The sequence below is a fragment of the Lissotriton vulgaris genome, chromosome 5 (genome assembly GCF_964263255.1).
Source record: "Lissotriton vulgaris chromosome 5, aLisVul1.2, whole genome shotgun sequence".
NCBI lineage: Eukaryota > Metazoa > Chordata > Amphibia > Caudata > Salamandridae > Lissotriton > Lissotriton vulgaris.
This window is the reverse complement of record NC_141693.1, coordinates 818094147-818109633: the sequence shown is the minus strand read 5'-3', so window position 1 is coordinate 818109633 and position 15487 is coordinate 818094147.

Genomic DNA, 15487 nt, shown 5'->3' with positions numbered 1-15487 from the left:
TCAATCACTTTATGATACGCCTATGGGTAAAGTCTGCTATATGGGCAAATGCTCTTCTATCTTTCCGATCAAACGTGGGACAAGGCAGGGGTGTCCTCTATCACCTCTGCTATTTGCCCTTATAATGGAACCATTCTTGATCGCATTACAGAGTCAAGATCAGATCCTTCCTTTTGTAAATGGCGTAGACTCCCTTAAAATAACTGTCTACGCTGATGATGTTGCGGTTTACTCCACTAATGTTTTGGACGCAATGAAGGGCATTATAATAGAGGCAGGGGAATTCGGCTCGGTTTCCGGATATAGACTTAATACTGGCAAGACCCAAATCGTTATGAATTATAAACCACCAAGCTCAGTGGCGGGGGTATGTGATGTAGCTACTTATTTGGGGGTTAAAATTTCCTCGGATATTAATTCAATATCTGCTTTAAATTACGAGCCGTTACTAAAAGAAACTGTTACTTCATTTAAGAAATGGCACAAACTACCCTTAAGTATTATCGGCCGAATAAACCTGGTCAAAATGAAAATACTACCCAAATATTTATATATTTTTCGTTCTATCCCTTTACGGATAAATAATTTTTATTTTAATAGATTAGATGGTATTATTAGCAGTTTTATTTGGGGGTACAAGAAAGCCCGTCGCGCTGTCACATTACTTAAACTACCATTCAATCAAGGAGGATTAGGTTTACCAGACATTAAAGCTTATTATTGGTCTACTTTTTTGACTCGCTTTCAGAGTTTGATAATCCCCGATAAATGTTTATATTTTCATAATTTTGTGTTAGGGGAGGACGCAAATATGTTCCTTTACAGGTTAAATGACCCCAATTATTTTAAACGCGTGAAATTTAAGACGGTACGAGACCTTGTTAATATTTGGCGCTCTATTCTGGCTAAGTGTAAAACTTCTCTTTTCCATCATACAACCCCATTGTGGTTCAACCCGGGTTTACCGGGAATCTTCCATGGCTCAGCGGGCTCAATATTGTCAGAATCTGGTATTAAAAATCTGGGAGATTTGTATGATCACAACGGGTTTTGTACATTTGAAAGGCTGAAAGCATGTTATAATCTCTCAGAGGGGGCCCGGTTTGAGTATTACCAAATTAGAGACTATCTGGTACAGAAACTAGGACTGTCGAATGTTCTGGACTCTGATTTATGGAATTGTATTTATAGAGAAAATTATAAAGCTTGGATTAGCATTGGTTATAAAATATTTATTGATTATAGAAGTGATGACTCTACAAAATTGGCCGAGAAATGTAGTAAGAAGCTAGGGATTGATGTGGCTCCAAATTTAATCACCTTTTCTCTAAATAGCTCAAACCGCTCTGTCCACTCTTCCAGTCTAAAGCTGCAGTTATTCAAAACCATATGTCAACTCTACTATACACCAGACAGGATTCTTAAATGGGCAAATAATAATGGCATTAGCGAACGTACGAAATGCCCAAAGTGTAATTTAAGAGCAGCTGATATCACTCACATGTTTTTTACCTGTCTGCAATTAACTGAATTATGGAAAGGTGTAACTAAAGTTATATCTGCAAAATTAGCATGTCCAATAGTATTAACATCAGTTGATGTGCTCGTGGGCAACTCTGATGGCTACAGGTTTCATTGTGATTTATTGAATATTCTAATCTCATGCGCTAGATTAAAAATAGCTAGGGTCTGGATCCAACATAACCCACCGACGGTCATGGAATGGTGGAGCCTTGTAAAGGAAATATATATTATGGAATATGCCTTAGCAACATCAAGGGGTCTTAAAGCTAAACTGAAAGTGGAAAGGATTTGGGGACTGTTAATGTCATGATACTACTTTTATCATTTTTTTCTTGATATTATATGTACTTAATATTTTATGAGCTTTATTTGGCTTTGCTGAAGATGTTTTACTGTATCAATTATGTTTTGATGCTTGTATGAAACTTTTCTTTTTTTTTTTACTATGGGTTACTATTGCTTGTCCCATTTGATGCAAATAAAAAAAAAAAAATTAAAAAGGAAAAATGTTGGATACCGTAGGGGTAAAAATGACTATTCCCACTCCAGAGAGTGCAACTGTAGGGAAAGTGTTGGATAGCGTAGGAGTAAAAATTACTATTCCAACTCCAGAGAGTGCAACAGTAGGTGAAGTGTTGGATAGCATAGGGGTAAAAATTACTATTCCTACTCCAGAGAGTGCAACATTAGGGAAAGTGTTGGATAGTTTAGTAGTTAAAAATAACATACTTTTACATACATTTATATTTTAAAATATGTAATAAAATAATTATTAAACACATCTAAAATATTTGCAAACACCCAAAAATAATTATTAAAAACATTGTTACCAATGAATAATTAAGTAACAATAAATGAATAATAAATACCAATTAATCATAATTAATAATTATTAATTACCAATTAATAAATATTAAACTATAACATGTGTTTATAACAAAAGGATATTAATTATTATAAAGTAATTACCAATTAACTAATATTGAACAATTAAATCATTTGTTAAACAATAAATATTAATTGTCAAACATTAATTGCCAATTAATGATTACATTGTAATATATCAATTAAAAATATCAATCCATAATATTTAGTAATATTTAATTACCAATTAATGACTAAACAACAATAAATTAATTTTCATAACCAAAAGATTATACTTTTAAATAATTACCAATTAATAATTAATATTCCATACATTAATAATCAATACCCAATTACAAATATAATATTTACTTAATTACATAAGAATTACTTTACACACTATTCCCCTATAAACGCACAACTCCATTAATAAAATAATACACTTAACATAACTATCAATTAATCAATTAGTTAAAATTAATTATCAATTAATAAAACATATTTACCAATTAATAATAATTAACAAATATATAATTAGCAATACCTATTAATGTACATAAATTATTACTTAATTACATTTAAATTACTTCCCACCCTATTCCACTATAAACCCAGAATCCGCTACAGAACTTGCACACAAAAATTAATTAAAATTAACTTATAATTCATAAAAAATCATAATTAATTTAGAATGATTAAACAACCCTCTACGGTACAGAAATACAAAATTAACTTAAAATAACACATACATATTAAATACATAATAATGTACATAACATCATATAAAAATCCATATTAATAACCTCAATATTACTAACATCGATATTACTTGTATCGATATTAAAAAAATCTATATTACTTACCTTTGAAATTCTGTCCCTTTGATATAAAAAACGATATTACTTACTTTCTATATTCTGTCTCTTCGATATTATTACATCGATATTATTGTAGGTGGATATTTAAATTTCAATATTTTGGCTGCTCACCATATAATACGTCATGTACCTATACATTTAAAAATAAGTGTTAATCCTAAGTACACAGTCTTATTCCTTATTTAGGAAGCACATAAAAATGTACTATATAGTTAATAATTTTTAAAAAAAATAAAATGCCAGTATTCAAGGTTAGGGTGCCAGCCCTGGAAAAGCTATACCATGTGCAAAAATTACATTGAGGAAAGTCTATTATGCCAAATCATGCCGAGAAGTGAGGGGTATGCAGGATGTTCGGAGATACTGCTACAGGCTTTAGGAGATTATGTGATTTTGTTAATGCATTTATGCTGATTGCACTAAAAGTGCCAAACCTCCGCGAGCATTCCTAAATGAGGTTTTATTGATAGATAGCTCAATGTAATAGGGGGCAGGTTAATTTGATTGACCAAGAAAGGCTATACAATCAGCATTTGTTAAATTGTGTAAAGCATATTGTGGATATTCATGTTTATGAAAAAAGGCGTTGGGGGCTATGGTAACACTGGTATAAGCATTACTAACTGACTGGATTGTCTTTATCAAGATTGCACTTAAAGGGCTAAACCTCAGCAAACACAATTAAATTGACGTTTTATTGGTACATGTTTTAAAGGGAAAGTCATCAACTTAAGTTTGTTTCCCTATCAGCTGTAAATGCATATTGAAGCACCCCATACGTTCCTGTCAAGAAACCTTTTTATTACTTTATTGGGTACCGTCTATAAAATGTACTAATCAACACATTGAAAATATTGGATAAATTGCCAATGTGCGTGGTTATGTTAACAGGCCAAAGATTATGCAATGTTTACATTTGACATAGAAGATACCATATTGTGCAAATGCATGCCCGGAAAATGGTGTATGGTGATCTGGTACAGGTTTTCAGAGCTGAGTTAATCGTGTTAATACTTTTTCCCAAATTGCTTTTAAAGTGCTAAACCCCTGCGAGCAGACATAAACGATGTTTTAATGACATACGGCTTGACAGGTTATGGAGCAGCTAATGCCCATTTTTGTAGCAGCCTGTTCATGCATGAAGAATCCCACCACAGATTCTTTTCGGGACCTCCTTTTATCAGCCCTCCAACACCATCAATGTCAGATCCTTTACAATAACTATGGTTTAAAAAAGGCCAGGAACTGTACTATTGTAATGTTTATCATTGTTTTTCTTGCGTCCAATGATTCCATAAGTGTGTTTCTATAGTTCCTGACTCCTTGCTTGTTAAACTCTTTGCTTAACAAACTTCTTCTCTGTGTTGCCATAGCAGGTCATATAAATTTGACATGTGGTAAAGTATCATCTCCTTGGTGATATAGGCGGCAAATGTGGATTTTTCTTGTCCAATTTACCTCCATTTTGGTAGTAAATCTGATTTGTGTCTCTCACCGAGTCCGGTGCAGTGTATGCCTGTTTCATTTTCCAATGATATTCTGTTTGGGTGGTGTATCATTTGAAGACCAACCACCCATGTAATCGCTTCTAAAACTTTTCTTTATCTGTTACCCAATTAGCAGTTTAATCAATTGCTTTACCACTCTTTTGATAGTTTTCCCATATCTATTTCCATTATACAAAGTGGCTAATTCAAGCCTCACAATGCTTCTTTCAAGATATTTCGTATAGTCTCCTTTATGCCTTTTAAAGTTATTTTCAGTCTAAAATCCTTGTGCCACAATATATAATCTGCACTTTAGCACAATTTGTTCTGGAGCATCATAAATGCTGTAGATATAGGGAATGGATATTTTGTTCCTGAGATTTTGAAACAAACTTTGTCAGGCGATGTTGATCTTGATTAATTTCGAAAGTTGTTAATACAATCTTATCACCATTCATTCAAGTATACCTCTCCATCTTACATTATTTCTCATCCATATGCACCTGTTGGTAACAATTTGGCCTTAATGCTATGAGTACTTTACATTCACCATTTTCATTGGCCTAATAACTTTCTTCTTTGCTCTCTTGAAGAATTGTTATATTTTACAGCCATGTGAGATGGCAGTTTGTTCCTTCTATCGTTGCTCATTCCCTATTTTCAGCTTATCGCAGTTATTATTTTCTTCATATTTTATTTCACTAAGGTGTTAGTAGGTACTGTGCTTTTCCTTTTGTTTTCATTCCTGTTACTCCACTCCCACATAACAAAAGTCGCCTGGGCAGAAATACGTTTCCATATCCTCCAAACTCAACAGTGTACATATTGCGCATTGATCAATGTAATCAAAGTACCATATTCCACTCACCTTTGTATTAGTGAATACAGTCTGGCAATAGGACCCCAGCAAGTCAAGGTTGGATTGGGCAAATTTGACCAGAAAGTGTAGAGAGACTTTGCATTAATTTTGGCAAATAGCTGTTTATAAAATTTGGTTTAGAAGATCTTTGGAGTTCCTGAAGCCAGGATCTTTTTCAAGCTGTGAGTTAAGGTTTGTTCACTGTTTTTTTTGTTTAAAATTATACAATTCACCCACTTTATTGCTAGCTTTGTTGCTTTCATGTGTATTGCCAAGGTGTTATACCTTACTTGTCCTCCTATGTGGACCTTGTGGATCCATGAAGACTATCCAAGTTGCAAGCCTCAGTTGAATGTGTGGTTCCTGATGAAAGTCATCTAGCATCCTCATCCGGTTTTCCTACAGTATTGAGTAAATATTCAACTTTATCGGATTTTATCCTTTATCTGTTAACACCTTAATTTATATTGTGAGTGGTTTGTTCATCAAATCACTAATTTCAACTTTTTCTATTTGTTATATTATAGGTGGTTTAGATACCGAGGGCCCCATTAGGATGGTTGCGGATCGCCCCCACCAAGCTGGCAGTAGCCACCGCCGGCCTGGCGGGGGCGATCCACCCGCCATCGGTGCAAGAATGACCCCCGCCATATTATAATGGCTGGGGAGTCCACGGCAGACGAAAAGACCGTCCGCCGCTTTTCCACCCGGTCGACATGTCGACCGGGTGGAAAAGGGTTCTATATGGTGGCGGTGTCTTTCAGACACCGCCAGCCATATTAGAATGTGCTATTGTGAATGCCTTTCCGTGGTGGCATTGCTGCCACGGAAAGGTATGCAGAGTCTGCTTTAGGGGCTCCCTGTGGGCCCCCGCGAACTCCGGGGGGGTGGGGGATGCACATGGGTACCCCCCTGCCTTTCAAAGAACAAAGTGGCAGACACCGCATGGTGCCTGTCACGTTGTGCTTTGAAGTGCACAACATGTATTTTTTATTTTATTTTTTTATTTTTTTTTATTTGCAGAAGCAGAAAATTAATGTCAGCATTCAATCAGTATTTTCGTTAATCAATCTGTCAGTATGCAAGAAAACAAAGAGAGAAGGTCTCACACTGCCAATTAGCCCACATCCCGAAGGCCGGGCGGCGAGCAATAGTGTCTCGATTGAATGTATATACGTTTCCTGTAGGTCATTCTGCTTTTTTACATTTTTTGTAAACGGTTGGACTTCCCTTCCCTCCCTCCCCCAACTAACCAGTGCAACACAAACTCAGCAAAACAGTCAATTATCAGCAGCAAAATCACTCCTCTTTCCCTCCCCACCCAATGTCTCTCCACAACAAAGTTCGTCATCATGTCACTCTTGTCCGAAGGAACCTCCTCTCTCTCACAATCCCCCATCCAGCCCATGGTATTGCCACCACTTAGACCACACCCTTCTAAATTTATTCGGGCACCCCCTCGCTTTATACGTCACTCTTTCTGCTGCCATATATAGGTCCAGCCCCTTTCTCCACTCCTCTAGGCCCGGAGGTTCTGGTGACCCCCAGTGTTTCGCAATATCCCTCTTGGCTACCACCAGGGCTAGTACTAAGAAAATAATAAGCGGGTGTGGCAGATCCACCTCATTGGTCATTCCCAACAATGCCAGCTTAGGGTCATATGGAAGTGGAGTCCCCAAGACCTCCCCTAGTTCTGTAAAAACATGTTTCCAGTACCTCTGGATTTTAACACAGGACCATATAGTGTGGAAGAAATCCCCTTCCTGTCGGCACCCCAGTAGGCAGTATGTGTCCTCCACCTTTCCCATTCTATGAAGTTTCAGTCTGTCATAATAGGTTCTATGGCGCATGTTAAATTGTATTAGGCGTAGTCTGGATTTTATTGCTACCTCCCGGGGATGCATCAACACAATTTCCCAATCCAGATCCTCCATGACTCCCAACTCCCCCTCCCAAGTTTGTCGTAATTTCATCAGGCCCCCTAACATATTGTTGGTCAGGGTCTTGTAGGTTAGGGAGACTGCCTTCCCCGGTATTTGCTCCTGCAGGAGCCGTCCCTCTAAAGGCATGTATTCAGGGATATCAGTGAGCTGGATTTTCTGTGCCCTCCATGCATGTCGGAATTGGGTGTATTTGAAGAGCTGGGAATCATATAGCCCGAATTCTGTCTTGAGGGTACTGAAAGATTTCAACTCTCCTTTGGTGATCACATCACCTATTGTGGAAATACCAATAGCGTCCCACCCCCTGAAACCCTGTAGCTGGTGTAATTCTGTCAGCCACTGGCAATGCCACAGAGGCGTCTGTCGAGTTGGTTTCTTGTCCCAGCCCATGCGTTTTGTAGCTCTGGTCCAGGCATTGAGTGTAAGAATAGTGGCAGGCAGGAACGGCGCTCGTCTAGAGCCTCCGTAGACATAATAAAGGATATTTCTGGTTGACATCTTCAACCTCTCTAAAGCATAGGTCGGGTGGTCCGCCGGGGCGTGTAGCCAGTCATTTATTGGTGTCATGTGTTCTGCCCAATAATATGCTTCCAGATTCGGGAGTGAGATCCCCCCACTATACTGGTGTCTTTGGAGTGTAGTTAGTGCCACTCTAGGTTGTTTACCTAGCCACAGAAAGGTTCTCAGGTCAGAATGAATCTTGGTAAACACCGAGGCCGGGAGAGGGTAGTATTCATTTTGTAGTGCGTAGAGAGATTTTGGTAACGCAATCATCTTATACATTGCCGCTCGGCCCAGGAGTGTGAGTGGGAGCTGCCTCCAGTGGTCCATATCCGCCGCCGCACCCAAAATTATCCTTTCCAAATTTTTTCTGAACGATAGAGTTTTATCTAGTGTAATGTATATCCCCAAGTATTGAAAGCCTTCAGTAGTCGTCAGGAGTTGATCTGGTAGCCCTATCCATTCGTCCCTACCTCCCGGATGGTAGAGAATCGATTTGTGCCAGTTAATAGTGTGTCACGCCCATCTACCATATTGTCCTAGCTCCCAAAATAGTTCAGGTATTGTCATCTCAGGTTTTGAGATATACAGAAGGACGTCATCTGCATAGAGTGATATCTTGATATCTTCTCTTGTACGAGATCTGCATCTGTCTTTTTAAAACCCACGATACCCTCGTTCTGGCGTATCCTAGCTGCCAGGACCTCGATTGTTAGTGTAAAGAGGAGGGGGGACAGGGGGCAGCCCTGACGTGTGCCTCGCCAGACCGGAAATTCGCGGGATAGCCCACCAATAACTCGCACCCTGGCCCTCGGAGCGGTGTAAAGGAGCTGGATCCATCTCTGGAATTTAGGTCCAAACCCAAAGCTGTGGAGCACCGCAATAAGGAACGGCCAATGTACTGCATCAAAGGCTTTTTCGGCGTCGAGGGAGAGGAACCAATGTGGTTCGGCCCTGCCCTTCACTTCCTGTAGCCAATTGTGGGTACGCCGAAGGTTCAATTTGGTGGCCCTGTCCGGTAGGAAGCCCGATTGGGCCAAATGGACGAGGTTCGAGATGACTAGCCTCAGGCGTCGTGCCAATATGGTCGCCAGTATCTTCACCTCCGTATTTAGGAGGGAGATGGGACGGTAGGATGCGCAGTCCTCCTTGGGTTTGCCCTCTTTGTAAATCGGGACAATCGTGGCCATGGAGAGGTCCGGTGGGAGCTCTCCAGTTTGATAGGCCTCTGTGAATAGCCCCTTAAGATGTCGGCCCAGAGAGTCAGCTGTACATTTAAAAAATTCGGCCGGGAAACCATTCAGGCCCGGAGTTTTCCCCGGTTTTAGTGTGGATATAGCTTCCGATATTTCATCAGTTGTGATGTCAGCTTCCAAGGCCGACAACATGTATTTTTGGCGTTGCTGGGGCCGGTGCTTTCAGCACCGCCCGCCCGCCCCAATGTTAAAAATACAGAATGCGCCCGCCACTGTGGCGGGCGCATCCTAATTGCCTCCACGGGACCACGGCCCTTATGGCGGACGGACTCTGTCTGCCCGCCATCCTAATGGGGCCCTAAATTACCATGTTCATGTGTTTACCAATACTTTTTTCATTCTACAGCCTGACTTTTTGTTTTTCAAGTTGCTCTCTATTACTTTTACTTTGAAGAATCAGGCTATTGAAATAAAGAATGTTCTCAGCATAAGTCAATTTGTTAGTGCGGGCTATTTGGGAATATTCCATGTTTATTATTGGGTTACATCCTTCAATTTACCCATTACAAAGCTCTCTCTTTCTTCTTCCTTTTATCACTAGGGTTGCAAATTTTTTATATCCTTTACATTTTTTGCACATGATTGCAGAGCGTGGATGGCACATGCAAACTACATTTAAGATTGGTATGTTTGGAACTTGAATTTCCAAAGGTGCCACAATGCTGTGTCGGAGTCTGGCTTCTGGTGGGAGATATAAGTGGCTTGTTCACTTTTGTCATATTCATTTTCAATGACTTTTTTATTCACCTATCATTTCATTGCCAGTTATATTTGCATTTTTCAACTAATAGTTCATATAAATCATATCTGTTTGATAGTCTTTTTCTCCTTGCCACTAACCCCCTTAACTTTTAAATTTGGCACTTTTAAAATGTGATATCCTTACACAAATACAAACTGTGAGTATATATTTGCATCTTTCCAAATTTATTGTAAGTCTATCTATAACGCGTTGTTCCATAGAAATATTCTTTTAATAATGTTTAACAAAAAAGTATATGTAATCCATCTTTCCATCAAGTCATGCTTTTCCCATTATTAACAATCTTTTTCTTTTTTAGTTCAAACTGTTTTCAATTTGCTTAATTAGTATGCCAATCATTCGTTCTAGTGTGATTTTTAAACATGTACTTTAACAATAGAAACCATGTCTTAATATATTTAAAATGTCCAGAAATGTAATGCAAAAATAAACCTAATAAAAATAAGAGATAGATAAGCTTATGTCACATCTACCATTTTATCGGATATTGAAGCTACATGAGTAGCTAAAGTTTATATTGTGTCTAACAATATTTTAAATTCACTATGCTATGTGCAAACATGTAGAAACATTCAAAACTACAATTATGTATTCATGTGTACACTGACCAACACTTTACATGTAAATAACCAATATATAATTTGAAAATAAACAAACCCCTACAACCATAACGGAGTAAATTTCACATATATATAAATTCACTGAAAAAACCATAGGTTTCACACCAGTTATAGTTAGCTGGGCATTTTACTGACATAAAACCATTGAAATTCCCACATTCTGTCTATTAGTACATCATAAATCGTACCAATCCTAGTTGATGATCTTAATAGACAGTCAAGTAGAGGAACATTCTCCAGTGTAATATCTGCACACCTTAAGCCCAATATCGTGTTAATCTGAATGTACTTAAATACACTATTGCTATGAATAGAAAATTTAGATTGTAACTGTTGGAATCTTTGTCCAACAGGAGGGGACAGGAAGTCACCGAGAGTCGTGATTCCACATATTTCCCATTTCCTGGCAATTGTATCATATATAGCTGGTGGCAGTATGGTAGAGTGCCAAAGTGATGTATACTTATTGTATTTCGTAATATTCAGTTGTTTTCTAATTTTTTTCCAAATACCCCAAACGCTCAATATAGTCTTAAATTTAACTTTTTTATAGTATGAGGGCTCAAGCTGTTTTACTAAAAGGCCTCTTGCCTTATCCCCGATAACTAGTTCGAATATTGAGGGAATATAACTCTCACCTACTTCGTTTCTCAGCGATCTTATATAAAACAGTGGCTTCATCTGATATAGTAGAGCTGCAAGCATATAGTACCCTAAGTTAGGTATTGCGAGACCGCCTCTTATGACGGGGAGAGAAAGAAAACGGATAGATCTCCTTATCTTCCCGTATCCCCATATAAACTTACTCATCTGAGATTCGAGGATCTTAATGGTTTTGTCATCCACCAATAGCGGGATCGCACGGAACAAATAGAGAACCCTAGGTAGAGTGTTCATTTTAAGGAAGTTACTTCTTCCAATGATTGAGAGATGTATACCATCTATCCGCTTTAAATCTGTTGTTATTTTCTGTACTAGTGGATCATAGTTTATTTTAATAATCTCATCAATTTTAGAGGATATACGGACTCCCAGATATACTGCGCTATCTACTTTCCTAGGGTCTATAAATTGGGTATTTTGTGTACATATAACCATCGTTTTATCCGTATTTAAGGAATATCCTAATAGACAGCCAATCTGATGACGTCGATGTGGTGGAGCAGGGTTGGTCAAGGAAATTAAATAATCCCAATGTCGATATTGATAAGATCTTGGTTTTGTCAACAAAACTGTTTATGTCTTCTAATTTAAAAGCACAGTTGTATAAGACCATATATGATCTATATTTCACCCCCGCTAAACTTTTCGCTTGGGGGAAAAGAGTTAATTCAGAATGTCCTAGATGTGGAAATTGCCCGGCACATTTGATTCATATGCTATACGAGTGTGGAAAATTAGTATTATTGAAAAAAATGATAATGGATTTCTGGCAAGAAGTGTTTAGTCATCCAATCGCCGAATCCCCCTCCTTGTTTATCTTGGGATATGATAATACACTATCACATACCAATGAAGAAGAAGCACTGCTTTTTTTGGGGTCAGCAGTCTTTCGTATTATATTAACAGCACGGTGGAAAGACACAGATCCCCCCAACTTTCAGATATGGTTATCAAGACTGTTGGGTATGTATAGCCAAGAGAAAGCGATATTTGCCTGTAAAGGGTTGAGGGCTCAAGCACGCGGTATTAAGATTTGGAAACCAATTGAGAATTGGAGCAAATACTAGAAATGCTAGCCAGAATGAAATCACCTATGTAAATAATATCTTGCTCTCTTTCTTGTTTTTTTTATTTTCTTCTTTCTCTCTTTTCTCCATTTTGTGTTTCGTAGTTTTTGTTCTCTCTTTGTAAATTTGTTCTCGGTGACTAAAAAGTTTTGTTTTTTGTCTGCATTTGTGAATTGCTAAAAAAAAAAAAAAAAAAAAAAAAAAAAAAAAAAGAAATTCCCACATTCTAGTTAGTTGGACTCACTATAACTTGCGCGCCTGCAATGCACTGCTGATGACGTCACATATTACATCACTCATGACATGGTCAGTGACATCACTCATGACATCACTGATGACAACATCCTTGTGAAACCTATGGCGCTGTACTATCCAGGGGGAACCCTGCAAAAAAATATTCATTTGGAAATCATACAATGATTCGGCACATGCAACGATTGCACCCCAATAACTATTCTGCAGCAGAGGTGAGAGAACTGTGCAGAAACCTTCCACAATCGTCTGCCAGCACCTAAACAACCAAATAACCCACTCCATCGGGTCCAGAAGCAAGTCAGATGGTTCCAAATATACAAACTAAGTTTGGTGGTTTCAAAATGGTTTGCATATATTGTGGCAAAACCATTACTTATGGTGAGAAGAGTATTACCCTCATCAACATTGCTGGTGCAAGTGCCTGAAGAAACCCTAATTTTTTTCCTGTATTTTTTTGCTCCAGTTGAGCCTTTTGTAATTCCCTGTTTTTTGTTTCTCCCCATAAAAAATACAAAAAAATATAAAACTGTTCAGAAAAGTCAAAAAAAATAAAAAATGTTCAAAAAAAAATAAAAAAATATAAAACAACAAAAAGAATAAAAAAACAGTTCTTTTTAGAACTACCTCCAATTTATAAAAAAAAAACTACATTTTTAAAAAACTCTGTCATTCTTTTTTCTCTACGGTACGCTCCCCGGTACGCTCCGCGGTGCGCGCACCGGGCGCTCCCCCATGCAAATCGAAAAAAAAATATTTTTTTTTTTTTGCCCCGCGGGGCCCTTTTATGGCCCCCACATCAAACCTAGGGAGTCAGGGGGAACTACCCTGCCCCCTTTTGGTCATGTCCCCTCTTTGTTTTTGCCACCTCTTGTGTCTCGATACTACCGAGACAAAAGATGGCGGCCGCACCGGACTGTTTGGAATGTTTACAGACAACCGAGAGCCAATCAGCTTTCCGCGCGCTAACTCGCATAGCGCGCTGGTTCGCGCCCAGGTGCGCGTACCGGGGCGCGCTTACAGATATATATATTTTTTTTAACCTAAATTACTCAAAATCCACTGGAGCACATATCTTGAGACATAGCAAAGGCACATCGGGCTACCAGTCCCTACAATTTTGCCAAGTTTGGTGGAAATCCATTCAGCCGTTCTGGCTAAAAGTGAGGTCGACCGCCCTATGTAAATTAACATGGTGAAAACACGTTTTGGAACCCCCCTTTTTTCTCGGCCCCCGCTTGACGAATTCCCCCCAAACTTCCAGGGAAGGACGGAGCGCCGCTAGGCAAATTTGGTGAAATTTTCAGGCAGATTCCTCAACCGGCGCCAAAGTTATTCCCAATAGAATGTTGCGTTTTTCCTATTGAAAATAATCCTAACTATAACTACCTACTGGCGACCGCCAGTAGGTAATATATATATATATATATATATATATATATATATATATATATGCGTATATATATATATATCGAGTGAACAAGCGGCGTCAAACCGCGAAACGCGTCTCTGTCCTTTGGGGAAAAATAATTGAAGCACCGTAATTGGGTCTGTGTCCTGTTTGCTGGCGGCAGCACATGAGTGAAAACGTGGCGGCTGATTTGACAGGATTGTTGGATATATATATATATATATATATATATATATATATATATATATATATATATATATATATATATATATATATATATATATCAACAGCACTCCTGACCGCTTACGAAGCAGCGATACAACAGGCGTGGACCTCTTCTCTGTCGGGTCGATTAGCGGAAAGCTAAGACGCCATCACACCGTCTTTACAAAGTGGAATTTTTATTGAGCAAAAAAAGTATAGAGCTAATGCTCTCCCTGACGCGTTTCGCTCCGTCAAAGGAGCTTGGTCACATGACGCGCCCACAGCAAATGAAACAATAAATAGTGTAAAACGAGCTCTATCACCGATGAAAATAAGTATAAGTGCATAACGAAATCGATTGACATAACATTAATCGCATGTTTAAAATAACACATGTATAAATGAATATTGTGAGCTGCAAATATAAAACCCAACAAATTAAAGCATAGTGCTTGAGTCAAAATGTTGATGAAATATACACTTTGTTTGGGCCAAAAATATGCATAACCATATATATCCTGCTATTTATTTGGTACGGGCTCTGTACATGCGAACAATTCCTTTGGACTTTAGTTTGGCATACATTGGACAGAAAAAACTGAACAGTTTCATCACTTTATCATGCATTTTGGTAATACACATTTAGGGGTCGATTAGGATGGCAGACGGAAGGACGACCGCCGGGCTGGAGTAGGCAGAAAATGCCTTTTTCCATTCCGCCTGCCGCGGTCAGTCCGTCCGCCATAGTAGAATGTGAAACACTGTCAAAAGTCAGTACGCGGCGGAAGAGCACGCACCGCCGCGGTACTACACCCGACCCCGCATCGGTCGTAACCAATCCAGAGACACCGCCATACGGAATGACGTCTCTGACAGTCCTCCAAATCAGGATGGCGGAAAACACACATCAAATCGCTGCGGAAAAACAACCTGCCTGAACACGGCAGATTCCCCACAGCGAAGATAAAACACATTGCAGAGATACCCACCACAAGCTGCTCGCCGTCATGGACCCAGCGCTACACGCATTTCCGATACTCTTCGTGCTCCACCACCAGCAAGTCATGGACCATCACCGACGACGACGCAGGTACGCCAACACACCAATTGGTGTCGGAAGGGGAGTACCTGCCAGGGCTGTGATGTTGGGAGGGGGAGTGTCATGTTTGGGAAACTTCATGTATGAACGCACCAA